Source organism: Betta splendens, chromosome 13, assembly GCF_900634795.4.
Source record: "Betta splendens chromosome 13, fBetSpl5.4, whole genome shotgun sequence".
Classification (NCBI taxonomy): Eukaryota; Metazoa; Chordata; class Actinopteri; order Anabantiformes; family Osphronemidae; genus Betta; species Betta splendens.
Window position 1 is genome coordinate 9,318,181 of NC_040893.2, and position 12,242 is coordinate 9,330,422.

The 12,242-nt window shown below is 43.6% G+C and overlaps 21 non-coding genes across 21 annotated transcripts; all 21 read right to left on the reverse strand.

Annotated features, from left to right (window-relative positions):
• Positions 1–196: 196 nt before the first annotated feature.
• Positions 197–268, reverse strand: trnae-cuc (transfer RNA glutamic acid (anticodon CUC)). Its single transcript has one exon. It is a non-coding gene; the product is annotated as a tRNA-Glu (tRNA).
• Positions 269–666: 398 nt separating this feature from the next.
• trnae-uuc (transfer RNA glutamic acid (anticodon UUC)) lies at positions 667–738 on the reverse strand. The gene has a single exon. It is a non-coding gene; the product is annotated as a tRNA-Glu (tRNA).
• A 415-nt stretch (positions 739–1,153) lies between these two features.
• On the reverse strand, positions 1,154–1,225 carry trnae-cuc (transfer RNA glutamic acid (anticodon CUC)). Its single transcript has one exon. It is a non-coding gene; the product is annotated as a tRNA-Glu (tRNA).
• A 400-nt stretch (positions 1,226–1,625) lies between these two features.
• trnae-uuc (transfer RNA glutamic acid (anticodon UUC)) lies at positions 1,626–1,697 on the reverse strand. The gene has a single exon. It is a non-coding gene; the product is annotated as a tRNA-Glu (tRNA).
• Positions 1,698–2,580: 883 nt separating this feature from the next.
• On the reverse strand, positions 2,581–2,652 carry trnae-cuc (transfer RNA glutamic acid (anticodon CUC)). Its single transcript has one exon. It is a non-coding gene; the product is annotated as a tRNA-Glu (tRNA).
• Positions 2,653–3,050: 398 nt separating this feature from the next.
• trnae-uuc (transfer RNA glutamic acid (anticodon UUC)) lies at positions 3,051–3,122 on the reverse strand. The gene has a single exon. It is a non-coding gene; the product is annotated as a tRNA-Glu (tRNA).
• Positions 3,123–3,535: 413 nt separating this feature from the next.
• trnae-cuc (transfer RNA glutamic acid (anticodon CUC)) lies at positions 3,536–3,607 on the reverse strand. The gene has a single exon. It is a non-coding gene; the product is annotated as a tRNA-Glu (tRNA).
• Positions 3,608–4,006: 399 nt separating this feature from the next.
• On the reverse strand, positions 4,007–4,078 carry trnae-uuc (transfer RNA glutamic acid (anticodon UUC)). The gene has a single exon. It is a non-coding gene; the product is annotated as a tRNA-Glu (tRNA).
• A 415-nt stretch (positions 4,079–4,493) lies between these two features.
• trnae-cuc (transfer RNA glutamic acid (anticodon CUC)) lies at positions 4,494–4,565 on the reverse strand. Its single transcript has one exon. It is a non-coding gene; the product is annotated as a tRNA-Glu (tRNA).
• A 400-nt stretch (positions 4,566–4,965) lies between these two features.
• On the reverse strand, positions 4,966–5,037 carry trnae-uuc (transfer RNA glutamic acid (anticodon UUC)). The gene has a single exon. It is a non-coding gene; the product is annotated as a tRNA-Glu (tRNA).
• An 883-nt stretch (positions 5,038–5,920) lies between these two features.
• trnae-cuc (transfer RNA glutamic acid (anticodon CUC)) lies at positions 5,921–5,992 on the reverse strand. Its single transcript has one exon. It is a non-coding gene; the product is annotated as a tRNA-Glu (tRNA).
• A 398-nt stretch (positions 5,993–6,390) lies between these two features.
• trnae-uuc (transfer RNA glutamic acid (anticodon UUC)) lies at positions 6,391–6,462 on the reverse strand. Its single transcript has one exon. It is a non-coding gene; the product is annotated as a tRNA-Glu (tRNA).
• Positions 6,463–6,875: 413 nt separating this feature from the next.
• trnae-cuc (transfer RNA glutamic acid (anticodon CUC)) lies at positions 6,876–6,947 on the reverse strand. Its single transcript has one exon. It is a non-coding gene; the product is annotated as a tRNA-Glu (tRNA).
• A 399-nt stretch (positions 6,948–7,346) lies between these two features.
• Positions 7,347–7,418, reverse strand: trnae-uuc (transfer RNA glutamic acid (anticodon UUC)). The gene has a single exon. It is a non-coding gene; the product is annotated as a tRNA-Glu (tRNA).
• A 415-nt stretch (positions 7,419–7,833) lies between these two features.
• On the reverse strand, positions 7,834–7,905 carry trnae-cuc (transfer RNA glutamic acid (anticodon CUC)). Its single transcript has one exon. It is a non-coding gene; the product is annotated as a tRNA-Glu (tRNA).
• A 400-nt stretch (positions 7,906–8,305) lies between these two features.
• trnae-uuc (transfer RNA glutamic acid (anticodon UUC)) lies at positions 8,306–8,377 on the reverse strand. Its single transcript has one exon. It is a non-coding gene; the product is annotated as a tRNA-Glu (tRNA).
• A 407-nt stretch (positions 8,378–8,784) lies between these two features.
• Positions 8,785–8,856, reverse strand: trnae-cuc (transfer RNA glutamic acid (anticodon CUC)). Its single transcript has one exon. It is a non-coding gene; the product is annotated as a tRNA-Glu (tRNA).
• An 835-nt stretch (positions 8,857–9,691) lies between these two features.
• Positions 9,692–9,763, reverse strand: trnae-cuc (transfer RNA glutamic acid (anticodon CUC)). Its single transcript has one exon. It is a non-coding gene; the product is annotated as a tRNA-Glu (tRNA).
• Positions 9,764–10,163: 400 nt separating this feature from the next.
• On the reverse strand, positions 10,164–10,235 carry trnae-cuc (transfer RNA glutamic acid (anticodon CUC)). The gene has a single exon. It is a non-coding gene; the product is annotated as a tRNA-Glu (tRNA).
• Positions 10,236–10,635: 400 nt separating this feature from the next.
• trnae-cuc (transfer RNA glutamic acid (anticodon CUC)) lies at positions 10,636–10,707 on the reverse strand. Its single transcript has one exon. It is a non-coding gene; the product is annotated as a tRNA-Glu (tRNA).
• Positions 10,708–12,051: 1,344 nt separating this feature from the next.
• On the reverse strand, positions 12,052–12,123 carry trnae-cuc (transfer RNA glutamic acid (anticodon CUC)). Its single transcript has one exon. It is a non-coding gene; the product is annotated as a tRNA-Glu (tRNA).
• Between the last annotated feature and the right edge of the window lie 119 nt (positions 12,124–12,242).

Here is a 12,242-nt window from a genome sequence, read left to right on the forward strand (position 1 = left end):
TCAAACTCTACAATGAAAACATATTTGGTTAATGAGATATGGTACTCTATTAATGACTGATCTCTACACAAAGTGAATGAAAGCAATGTGCAGCGTGTGGAGATCACTTCTGAAGTAAAAGGATAGTAAGGATTTATGAAAGGAAGTAGCAAATGTATTTATTGTTACACAACAGTTGTGTATGTGAAGAAATTTGTTCCCTGACCGGGAATTGAACCCGGGCGGCGGCGGTGAGAGCGCCGAATCCTAGCCACTAGACCACCAGGGAATGTTTTTTAGCTGAAAAACCTGCCTTGCACGCAGTTTGTCCAATATTTGGTTAATCAGGATACCGCCTGCATGTTTACGTACTGGACCGGCTGTCCATTGGAATTCACAGACCAGGATGCGGACAAGCACATGAACATCCTGGCTGGCGAACCAGGGCTGTCACTTTCTTAGGATATATCATTTACATGGCTAAAAACAACTCAAACTCTATGATGAGAACATATTTGGTTAATGAGATATGGTACTCTATTAATGACTGATCTCTACACAAAGTGAATGAAAGCAATGTGCAGCGTGTGGAGATCACTTCTGGAGTAAAAGTAGTATAAGAATTTAATTAAGGAAGTAACAAATGTATTTTTTGCTACACAACAGGTGTGTATGTAAAGAAAGCTGTTCCCTGACCGGGAATCGAACCCGGGCCGCGGCGGTGAAAGCGCCGAATCCTAGCCACTAGACCACCAGGGACTGGTTTTTCAGCCTAAAAACCTCCCTTGCAGGCAGTTTGCCAGATAATTGGTCAATCAGTAAACTGCCCATCATGGTTTTAGTTGCATGTTCATGTACTTGTACCGGCTCTGCATTGGAATTCACAGGCCAGGATGCGGACAAGCACATGAACACCCTGGCTGGCGCACCAGGCCTGTCACTTTCTTAGGATATATCATTTACATGGCTAAAAACAACTCAAACTCTATGATGAGAACATATTTGGTTAATGAGATATGGTACTCTATTAATGACTGATCTCTACACAAAGTGAATGAAAGCAATATGCAGCGTGTGGATATCACTTCTGAAGTAAAAGTATAATAAGGATTTATGAAAGGAAGTAACAAATGTATTTTTTGCTACACAACAGGTGTGTATGTAAAGAAAGCTGTTCCCTGACCGGGAATCGAACCCGGGCCGCGGCGGTGAGAGCGCCGAATCCTAGCCACTAGACCACCAGGGACTGGTTTTTCAGCCCAAAAACCTGTCCTGCAGGCAGTTTGTTCCGATATTTGGTTAATCAGGTCACTGCTTGCATGTTTACGTACTGGACCGGCTGTGCAATAGAATTCACAGGCCAGGATGCGGACAAGCACTTGAACACCCTGGCTGGCGAACCAGGCCTGTCACTTTCTTAGGATATATCATTTACATGGCTAAAAACAACTCAAACTCTATGATGAGAACATATTTGGTTAATGAGATATGGTACTCTATTAATGACTGATCTCTACACAAAGTGAATGAAAGCAATGTGCAGCGTGTGGAGATCACTTCTGGAGTAAAAGTAGTATAAGAATTTAATTAGGGAAGTAACAAATGTATTTGTTGCTACACAACAGGTGTGTATGTAAAGAAAGCTGTTCCCTGACCGGGAATCGAACCCGGGCCGCGGCTGTGAAAGCGCCGAATCCTAGCCACTAGACCACCAGGGACTGTTTTTTAAGCCCAAAAACCTGTCTTGCAGGCAGTTTGCCAGATAATTGGTCAATCAGTAAACTGCCCATCATGGTTTTAGTTGCATGTTCATGTACTGTACTTGTACCGGCTCTGCATTGGAATTCACAGGTCAGGATGCGGACAAGCACATGAACAGCCTGGCTGGCGCACCATGGCTGTCACTTTCTTAGGATATATCATTTACATGGCTAAAAACAACTCAAACTCTACAATGAAAACATATTTGGTTAATGAGGTATGGTACTCTATTAATGACTGATCTCTACACAAAATGAAGGAAAGCAATGTGCAGCGTGTGGAGATCACTTCTGAAGTAAAAGTACATGTAGGAAGGAAGTAACAAATGTATTCTTTGCTACACAACAGTTGTGTATGTAAAGAAAGTTGTTCCCTGACCGGGAATCAAACCCGGGCCGCGGCGGTGAGAGCGCCGAATCCTAGCCACTAGAGCACCAGGGACTGTTTTTTTAACCCAAAAACCTGCCTTGCAGGCAGTTTGCCAGATAATTGGTTAATCAGGTCACTGCCTGCATGTTTACGTACTGGACCGGCTGTCCATTGGAATTTACAGGCCAGGATGCGGACAAGCACATGAACAGTCTGGCTGGCGCACCATGGCTGTCACTTTCTTAGGATATATCATTTACATGGCTAAAAACAACTCAAACTCTACAATGAAAACATATTTGGTTAATGAGATATGGTACTCTATTAATGACTGATCTCTACACAAAGTGAATGAAAGCAATGTGCAGCGTGTGGAGATCACTTCTGAAGTAAAAGTATAGTAAGGATTTATGAAAGGAAGTAGCAAATGTATTTATTGTTACACAACAGTTGTGTATGTGAAGAAATTTGTTCGCTGACCGGGAATCGAACCCGGGCCGCGGCGGTGAGAGCGCCGAATCCTAGCCACTAGACCACCAGGGACTGTTTTTTGGCTGAAAAACCTGCCTTGCACGCAGTTTGTCCAATATTTGGTTAATCAGGTTACCGCCTGCATGTTTACGTACTGGACCGGCTGTCCATTGGAATTCACAGACCAGGATGCGGACAAGCACATGAACATCCTGGCTGGCGCACCAGGGCTGTCACTTTCTTAGGATATATCATTTACATGGCTAAAAACAACTCAAACTCTATGATGAGAACATATTTGGTTAATGAGATATGGTACTCTATTAATGACTGATCTCTACACAAAGTGAATGAAAGCAATGTGCAGCGTGTGGAGATCACTTCTGGAGTAAAAGTAGTTTAAGAATTTAATTAAGGAAGTAACAAATGTATTTTTTGCTACACAATAGGTGTGTATGTAAAGAAAGCTGTTCCCTGACCGGGAATCGAACCCGGGCCGCGGCGGTGAAAGCGCCGAATCCTAGACACTAGACCACCAGGGACTGGTTTTTCAGCCCAAAAACCTCCCTTGCAGGCAGTTTGCCAGATAATTGGTCAATCAGTAAACTGCCCATCATGGTTTTAGTTGCATGTTCATGTACTTGTACCGGCTCTGCATTGGAATTCACAGGCCAGGATGCGGACAAGCACATGAACACCCTGGCTGGCGCACCAGGCCTGTCACTTTCTTAGGATATATCATTTACATGGCTAAAAACAACTCAAACTCTATGATGAGAACATATTTGGTTAATGAGATATGGTACTCTATTAATGACTGATCTACACAAAGTGAATGAAAGCAATATGCAGCGTGTGGATATCACTTCTGAAGTAAAAGTATAATAAGGATTTATGAAAGGAAGTAACAAATGTATTTTTTGCTACACAACAGGTGTGTATGTAAAGAAAGCTGTTCCCTGACCGGGAATCGAACCCGGGCCGCGGCGGTGAGAGCGCCGAATCCTAGCCACTAGACCACCAGGGACTGTTTTTTTAACCCAAAAACCTGCCTTGCAGGCAGTTTGCCAGATAATTGGTTAATCAGGTCACTGCCTGCATGTTTACGTACTGGACCGGCTGTCCATTGGAATTTACAGGCCAGGATGCGGACAAGCACATGAACAGCCTGGCTGGCGCACCATGGCTGTCACTTTCTTAGGATATATCATTTACATGGCTAAAAACAACTCAAACTCTATGATGAGAACATATTTGGTTAATGAGATATGGTACTCTATTAATGACTGATCTCTACACAAAGTGAATGAAAGCAATGTGCAGCGTGTGGAGATCACTTCTGAAGTAAAAGTAGTATAAGAATTTAATTAGGGAAGTAACAAATGTATTTGTTGCTACACAACAGGTGTGTATGTAAAGAAAGCTGTTCCCTGACCGGGAATCGAACCCGGGCCGCGGCGGTGAAAGCGCCGAATCCTAGCCACTAGACCACCAGGGACTGTTTTTTTAACCCAAAAACCTGTCTTGCAGGCAGTTTGCCAGATAATTGGTCAATCAGTAAACTGCCCATCATGGTTTTAGTTGCATGTTCATGTACTTGTACCGGCTCTGCATTGGAATTCACAGACCAGGATGCGGACAAGCACATGAACAGCCTGGCTGGCGCACCAGGGCTGTCAGTTTCTTAGGATATATCATTTACATGGCTAAAAACAACTCAAACTCTATGATGAGAACATATTTGGTTAATGAGATATGGTACTCTATTAATGACTGATCTCTACACAAAGTGAATGAAAGCAATGTGCAGCGTGTGGAGATCACTTCTGGAGTAAAAGTAGTATAAGAATTTAATTAAGGAAGTAACAAATGTATTTTTTGCTACACAACAGGTGTGTATGTAAAGAAAGCTGTTCCCTGACCGGGAATCGAACCCGGGCCGCGGCGGTGAGAGCGCCGAATCCTAGCCACTAGACCACCAGGGACTGGTTTTTTAGCCCAAAAACCTGTCCTGCAGGCAGTTTGTTCCGATATTTGGTTAATCAGGTCACTGCTTGCATGTTTACGTACTGGACCGGCTGTGCAATGGAATTCACAGGCCAGGATGCGGACAAGCACTTGAACACCCTGGCTGGCGCACCAGGCCTGTCACTTTCTTAGGATATATCATTTACATGGCTAAAAACAACTCAAACTCTATGATGAGAACATATTTGGTTAATGAGATATGGTACTCTATTAATGACTGATCTCTACACAAAGTGAATGAAAGCAATGTGCAGCGTGTGGAGATCACTTCTGGAGTAAAAGTAGTATAAGAATTTAATTAGGGAAGTAACAAATGTATTTGTTGCTACACAACAGGTGTGTATGTAAAGAAAGCTGTTCCCTGACCGGGAATCGAACCCGGGCCGCGGCTGTGAAAGCGCCGAATCCTAGCCACTAGACCACCAGGGACTGTTTTTTAAGCCCAAAAACCTGTCTTGCAGGCAGTTTGCCAGATAATTGGTCAATCAGTAAACTGCCCATCATGGTTTTAGTTGCATGTTCATGTACTGTACTTGTACCGGCTCTGCATTGGAATTCACAGGTCAGGATGCGGACAAGCACATGAACAGCCTGGCTGGCGCACCATGGCTGTCACTTTCTTAGGATATATCATTTACATGGCTAAAAACAACTCAAACTCTACAATGAAAACATATTTGGTTAATGAGGTATGGTACTCTATTAATGACTGATCTCTACACAAAATGAAGGAAAGCAATGTGCAGCGTGTGGAGATCACTTCTGAAGTAAAAGTACATGTAGGAAGGAAGTAACAAATGTATTCTTTGCTACACAACAGTTGTGTATGTAAAGAAAGTTGTTCCCTGACCGGGAATCAAACCCGGGCCGCGGCGGTGAGAGCGCCGAATCCTAGCCACTAGAGCACCAGGGACTGTTTTTTTAACCCAAAAACCTGCCTTGCAGGCAGTTTGCCAGATAATTGGTTAATCAGGTCACTGCCTGCATGTTTACGTACTGGACCGGCTGTCCATTGGAATTTACAGGCCAGGATGCGGACAAGCACATGAACAGTCTGGCTGGCGCACCATGGCTGTCACTTTCTTAGGATATATCATTTACATGGCTAAAAACAACTCAAACTCTACAATGAAAACATATTTGGTTAATGAGATATGGTACTCTATTAATGACTGATCTCTACACAAAGTGAATGAAAGCAATGTGCAGCGTGTGGAGATCACTTCTGAAGTAAAAGTATAGTAAGGATTTATGAAAGGAAGTAGCAAATGTATTTATTGTTACACAACAGTTGTGTATGTGAAGAAATTTGTTCCCTGACCGGGAATCGAACCCGGGCCGCGGCGGTGAGAGCGCCGAATCCTAGCCACTAGACCACCAGGGACTGTTTTTTGGCTGAAAAACCTGCCTTGCACGCAGTTTGTCCAATATTTGGTTAATCAGGTTACCGCCTGCATGTTTACGTACTGGACCGGCTGTCCATTGGAATTCACAGACCAGGATGCGGACAAGCACATGAACATCCTGGCTGGCGCACCAGGGCTGTCACTTTCTTAGGATATATCATTTACATGGCTAAAAACAACTCAAACTCTATGATGAGAACATATTTGGTTAATGAGATATGGTACTCTATTAATGACTGATCTCTACACAAAGTGAATGAAAGCAATGTGCAGCGTGTGGAGATCACTTCTGGAGTAAAAGTAGTTTAAGAATTTAATTAAGGAAGTAACAAATGTATTTTTTGCTACACAACAGGTGTGTATGTAAAGAAAGCTGTTCCCTGACCGGGAATCGAACCCGGGCCGCGGCGGTGAAAGCGCCGAATCCTAGCCACTAGACCACCAGGGACTGGTTTTTCAGCCCAAAAACCTCCCTTGCAGGCAGTTTGCCAGATAATTGGTCAATCAGTAAACTGCCCATCATGGTTTTAGTTGCATGTTCATGTACTTGTACCGGCTCTGCATTGGAATTCACAGGCCAGGATGCGGACAAGCACATGAACACCCTGGCTGGCGCACCAGGCCTGTCACTTTCTTAGGATATATCATTTACATGGCTAAAAACAACTCAAACTCTATGATGAGAACATATTTGGTTAATGAGATATGGTACTCTATTAATGACTGATCTACACAAAGTGAATGAAAGCAATATGCAGCGTGTGGATATCACTTCTGAAGTAAAAGTATAATAAGGATTTATGAAAGGAAGTAACAAATGTATTTTTTGCTACACAACAGGTGTGTATGTAAAGAAAGCTGTTCCCTGACCGGGAATCGAACCCGGGCCGCGGCGGTGAGAGCGCCGAATCCTAGCCACTAGACCACCAGGGACTGTTTTTTTAACCCAAAAACCTGCCTTGCAGGCAGTTTGCCAGATAATTGGTTAATCAGGTCACTGCCTGCATGTTTACGTACTGGACCGGCTGTCCATTGGAATTTACAGGCCAGGATGCGGACAAGCACATGAACAGCCTGGCTGGCGCACCATGGCTGTCACTTTCTTAGGATATATCATTTACATGGCTAAAAACAACTCAAACTCTATGATGAGAACATATTTGGTTAATGAGATATGGTACTCTATTAATGACTGATCTCTACACAAAGTGAATGAAAGCAATGTGCAGCGTGTGGAGATCACTTCTGAAGTAAAAGTAGTATAAGAATTTAATTAGGGAAGTAACAAATGTATTTGTTGCTACACAACAGGTGTGTATGTAAAGAAAGCTGTTCCCTGACCGGGAATCGAACCCGGGCCGCGGCGGTGAAAGCGCCGAATCCTAGCCACTAGACCACCAGGGACTGTTTTTTAAGCCCAAAAACCTGTCTTGCAGGCAGTTTGCCAGATAATTGGTCAATCAGTAAACTGCCCATCATGGTTTTAGTTGCATGTTCATGTACTTGTACCGGCTCTGCATTGGAATTCACAGACCAGGATGCGGACAAGCACATGAACAGCCTGGCTGGCGCACCAGGGCTGTCAGTTTCTTAGGATATATCATTTACATGGCTAAAAACAACTCAAACTCTATGATGAGAACATATTTGGTTAATGAGATATGGTACTCTATTAATGACTGATCTCTACACAAAGTGAATGAAAGCAATGTGCAGCGTGTGGAGATCACTTCTGGAGTAAAAGTAGTATAAGAATTTAATTAAGGAAGTAACAAATGTATTTTTTGCTACACAACAGGTGTGTATGTAAAGAAAGCTGTTCCCTGACCGGGAATCGAACCCGGGCCGCGGCGGTGAGAGCGCCGAATCCTAGCCACTAGACCACCAGGGACTGGTTTTTTAGCCCAAAAACCTGTCCTGCAGGCAGTTTGTTCCGATATTTGGTTAATCAGGTCACTGCTTGCATGTTTACGTACTGGACCGGCTGTGCAATGGAATTCACAGGCCAGGATGCGGACAAGCACTTGAACACCCTGGCTGGCGCACCAGGCCTGTCACTTTCTTAGGATATATCATTTACATGGCTAAAAACAACTCAAACTCTATGATGAGAACATATTTGGTTAATGAGATATGGTACTCTATTAATGACTGATCTCTACACAAAGTGAATGAAAGCAATGTGCAGCGTGTGGAGATCACTTCTGGAGTAAAAGTAGTATAAGAATTTAATTAGGGAAGTAACAAATGTATTTGTTGCTGCACAACAGGTGTGTATGTAAAGAAAGCTGTTCCCTGACCGGGAATCGAACCCGGGCCGCGGCGGTGAAAGCGCCGAATCCTAGCCACTAGACCACCAGGGACTGTTTTTTAAGCCCAAAAACCTGTCTTGCAGGCAGTTTGCCAGATAATTGGTCAATCAGTAAACTGCCCATCATGGTTTTAGTTGCATGTTCATGTACTTGTACCGGCTCTGCATTGGAATTCACAGGTCAGGATGCGGACAAGCACATGAACAGCCTGGCTGGCGCACCATGGCTGTCACTTTCTTAGGATATATCATTTACATGGCTAAAAACAACTCAAACTCTACAATGAAAACATATTTGGTTAATGAGATATGGTACTCTATTAATGACTGATCTCTACACAAAGTGAATGAAAGCAATGTGCAGCGTGTGGAGATCACTTCTGAAGTAAAAGTACATGTAGGAAGGAAGTAACAAATGTATTCTTTGCTACACAACAGTTGTGTATGTAAAGAAAGTTGTTCCCTGACCGGGAATCGAACCCGGGCCGCGGCGGTGAGAGCGCCGAATCCTAGCCACTAGAGCACCAGGGACTGTTTTTTTAACCCAAAAACCTGCCTTGCAGGCAGTTTGCCAGATAATTGGTTAATCAGGTCACTGCCTGCATGTTTACGTACTGGACCGGCTGTCCATTGGAATTTACAGGCCAGGATGCGGACAAGCACATGAACAGTCTGGCTGGCGCACCATGGCTGTCACTTTCTTAGGATATATCATTTACATGGCTAAAAACAACTCAAACTCTACAATGAAAACATATTTAGTTAATGAGATATGGTACTCTATTAATGACTGATCTCTACACAAAGTGAATGAAAGCAATGTGCAGCGTGTGGAGATCACTTCTGAAGTAAAAGTATAGTAAGGATTTATGAAAGGAAGTAGCAAATGTATTTATTGTTACACAACAGTTGTGTATGTGAAGAAATTTGTTCCCTGACCGGGGTGGTGAGAGCGCCGAATCCTAGCCACTAGACCACCAGGGAATGTTTTTTAGCTGAAAAACCTGCCTTGCACGCAGTTTGTCCAATATTTGGTTAATCAGGTTACCGCCTGCATGTTTACGTACTGGACCGGCTGTCCATTGGAATTCACAGACCAGGATGCGGACAAGCACATGAACATCCTGGCTGGCGCACCAGGGCTGTCACTTTCTTAGGATATATCATTTACATGGCTAAAAACAACTCAAACTCTATGATGAGAACATATGGTACTCTATTAATGACTGATCTCTACACAAAGTGAATGAAAGCAATGTGCAGCGTGTGGAGATCACTTCTGAAGTAAAAGTAGTATAAGAATTTAATTAGGGAAGTAACAAATGTATTTATTGTTACACAACAGTTGTGTATGTAAAGAAAGCTGTTCCCTGACCGGGAATCGAACCCAGGCCGCGGCGGTGAGAGCGCCGAATCCTAGCCACTAGACCACCAGGAACTGTTTTTATAGCCCAGAAACCCGTCCTGCAGGCAGTTTATTCCGATATTTGGTTAATCAGGTCACTGCTTGCATGTTTACGTACTGGACCGGCTGTGCAATGGAATTCACAGGCCAGGATGCGGACAAGCACTTGAACACCCTGGCTGGCGCACCAGGGCTGTCACTTTCTTAGGATATATCATTTACATGGCTAAAAACAACTCAAACTCTATGATGAGAACATATTTGGTTAATGAGATATGGTACTCTATTAATGACTGATCTCTACACAAAGTGAATGAAAGCAATGTGCAGCGTGTGGATATAACTTCTGAAGTAAAAGTAGTATAAGAATTTAATTAGGGAAGTAACAAATGTATTTATTGTTACACAACAGTTGTGTATGTAAAGAAAGCTGTTCCCTGACCGGGAATCGAACCCAGGCCGCGGCGGTGAGAGCGCCGAATCCTAGCCACTAGACCACCAGGGACTGGTTTTTCAGCCCAAAAACCTGTCCTGCAGGCAGTTTGTTCCGATATTTGGTTAATCAGGTCACTGCTTGCATGTTTACGTACTGGACCGGCTGTGCAATGGAATTCACAGGCCAGGATGCGGACAAGCACTTGAACACCCTGGCTGGCGCACCAGGGCTGTCACTTTCTTAGGATATATCATTTACATGGCTAAAAACAACTCAAACTCTATGATGAGAACATATTTGGTTAATGAGATATGGTACTCTATTAATGACTGATCTCTACACAAAGTGAATGAAAGCAATGTGCAGCGTGTGGAGATCACTTCTGAAGTAAAAGTAGTATAAGAATTTAATTAGGGTAGTAACAAATGTATTTATTGTTACACAACAGTTGTGTATGTAAAGAAAGCTGTTCCCTGACCGGGAATCGAACCCAGGCCGCGGCGGTGAGAGCGCCGAATCCTAGCCACTAGACCACCAGGGACTGTTTTTTTAGCCCAGAAACCCGTCCTGCAGGCAGTTTGTTCCGTTATTTGGTTAATCAGGTCACTGCTTGCATGTTTACGTACTGGACCGGCTGTGCAATGGAATTCACAGGCCAGGATGCGGACAAGCACTTGAACACCCTGGCTGGCGCACCAGGGCTGTCACTTTCTTAGGATATTACATTTACATGGCTAAAAACAACTCAATCTCGATGATGAGAACATATTTGGTGCATGAGGTATGGTACTCTATTAATGACTGATCTCTACACAAAGTGAATGAAAGCAATATGCAGCGTGTGGATATAACTTCTAAAGTAAAAGTAGTATAAGAATTTAATTAGGGAAGTAACAAATGTATTTATTGTTACACAACAGTTGTGTATGTAAAGAAAGCTGTTCCCTGACCGGGAATCGAACCCAGGCCGCGGCGGTGAGAGCGCCGAATCCTAGCCACTAGACCACTAGGGACTGTTTTTTTAGCCCAAAAACCCGTCCTGCAGGCAGTTTGTTCCGATATTTGGTTAATCAAGTCACTGCTTGCATGTTTACGTACTGGACCGGCTGTGCAATGGAATTCACAGGCCAGGATGCGGACAAGCACTTGAACACCCTGGCTGGCGCACCAGGGCTGTCACTTTCTTAGGATATATCATTTACATGGCTAAAAACAACTCAAACTCTATGATGAGAACATATTTGGTTAATGAGATATGGTACTGTATTAATGACTGATCTCTACACAAAGTGAATGAAAGCAATATGCAGCATGTGGATATAACTTCTAAAGTAAAAGTAGTATAAGAATTTAATTAGGGAAGTAACAAATGTATTTATTGTTACACAACAGTTGTGTATGTAAAGAAAGCTGTTCCCTGACCGGGAATCGAACCCAGGCCGCGGCGGTGAGAGCGCCGAATCCTAGCCACTAGACCACTAGGGACTGTTTTTTTAGCCCAAAAACCCGTCCTGCAGGCAGTTTGTTCCGATATTTGGTTAATCAAGTCACTGCTTGCATGTTTACGTATTGGACCGGCTGTGCAATGGAATTCACAGGCCAGGATGCGGACAAGCACTTGAACACCCTGGCTGGCGCACCAGGGCTGTCACTTTCTTAGGATATATCATTTACATGGCTAAAAACAACTCAAACTCTATGATGAGAACATATTTGGTTAATGAGATATGGTACTCTATTAATGACTGATCTCTACACAAAGTGAATGAAAGCAATGTGCAGCGTGTGGAGATCACTTCTGAAGTAAAAGTAGTATAAGAATTTAATTAGGGTAGTAACAAATGTATTTATTGTTACACAACAGTTGTGTATGTAAAGAAAGCTGTTCCCTGACCGGGAATCGAACCCAGGCCGCGGCGGTGAGAGCGCCGAATCCTAGCCACTAGACCACCAGGGACTGTTTTTTTAGCCCAGAAACCCGTCCTGCAGGCAGTTTGTTCCGTTATTTGGTTAATCAGGTCACTGCTTGCATGTTTACGTACTGGACCGGCTGTGCAATGGAATTCACAGGCCAGG